The sequence below is a fragment of the Phyllostomus hastatus genome, unplaced genomic scaffold (assembly GCF_019186645.2).
Source record: "Phyllostomus hastatus isolate PE091 unplaced genomic scaffold, TTU_PhHast_1.1 phas_contig_113, whole genome shotgun sequence".
NCBI lineage: Eukaryota > Metazoa > Chordata > Mammalia > Chiroptera > Phyllostomidae > Phyllostomus > Phyllostomus hastatus.
This window is the reverse complement of record NW_025333530.1, coordinates 12710001-12711686: the sequence shown is the minus strand read 5'-3', so window position 1 is coordinate 12711686 and position 1686 is coordinate 12710001.

Genomic DNA, 1686 nt, shown 5'->3' with positions numbered 1-1686 from the left:
TGAGAGATTTTTATGTTTTCTAAATACTAGTCATTTGTTGGATGTGTGGTTTGTAAATATTCCTCAGTCTTTAGTTTGTCTTTTTATGATCTTTACACAGATATCATAGAAAATTTTTTTAATATTTAAGAAGTCCAATTTATCAAATTTTTCTTCTATAGACTGTACTTTTGATATAAAATCTAAAAACTCTTAACCCAGCCCTAGAACCAGAGGATTTTCTTCTACATTTTTTTCTAGCAGTTGTATAGTTTTACACTATACACTTAAATTTGTGACTTATTTTGAATTAATTTTTGTATAGCGTATGAGGTTTAGTTCAAGGTTCATGTTTTACTTATGGATGTCCAATTACTCCAGCCTCATTTGGTGAGAAGGCTGTTCTTTCTCCACTGAATTGCTTTTGTACCTTTGCTAAAAATCAGTTGAACATGTTTGTATAGGTCTATTTCTGGGTTATCTATTATGTTCTATTGATTCATGTGTTTATCCTTCTGCCAATACCACTTTGTCCTCATTACTAGTGCTATATAGTAAGCTTTAATATCAGGTAGAGTGATTTTTCCCACTTGATTCATCTTTGTCAAAATCATTTTAGCTTTTCAAGGTCCTATGCTTTTCAGTATACATTTTAAAATCAGCTTGTTTACTGTGATGATTAATTTTATGTGTCACCTTGACTGGGCCACAGGGTGCCCAAATATTTGATTAAACATATTCTGGGTATGTCTGCATGGGTCTGTGGGTGTTTTGGATGAGACTAACATTTGAATCCCTAGACTGAGTAAAGCGGATTGTCTTCATCCAAAGTGGATTGGCCTCATCCAACCCATTGAATGCCCAAATAAAACAGAAAGACTGAGTGGGGGAGAATTTTCTCAAAAATCTTTGCCTGAGTGTTTTCATGTTGGTACTTTAGTCTTCTCCTGTCTTTGGACTTAGACTCAGGCTGTAGCAAAACTACTGAATTTCCAGTTTTTTAACTGAAGGTCTTGGGACTTCCCAGCCCCCACAGTCATGGGAGCCAATTTCTTATAATCTCTCTCTCTATCTCTGTAAGATACACCCCCCGCCCCCACACACTGGTTCTATGTTACAATTTTGATAGGAATTGCATTAAACCTATAGATCAGTTTGGAGAGAATTGACATCTTTATTATATTTATAAACTCATGAGGAAAAGAATAATCTTTCGGATGCACCAATATTTCTGTGTTTTTTTCCCCCCTATTCTTCTTTCTTCCTTCCTGATGCTCCAAGATTCTTTCTTTCCTAATTTTCTTCCTGTTTGAAGACATTCCTTTAGTCAGTCTCTAAATGTGGGTCTGGAGTCCAGGAGGGACAAATTCTTTTTGTTTTCCTGTGTCTGAGAATATCTTATTTCCCTTCATTCCTGAAGGATACATTTCACTGGATATAAAATTTGCACTTGAAAAATGTGACATCCTTCTGGCCTACATGGTTTTGCATAAAATATCTGCTGTTATTTCAATTGGTGTTCCCTTATGGGCAATGTGTCATTTCTCTCTGGTTGCTTTCAAGATTTTAAATATGTCTTCGGTTTTCAGAAGTTTAATTATGAACTTTCTTGGCATGAATTTCTTTTTTAAGTATATTTTATTGATTATGTTATTACAGTTGTCCTATTTTTTCTCCCCTTCATCTCCCTCTGCCCTGTATCCCCCA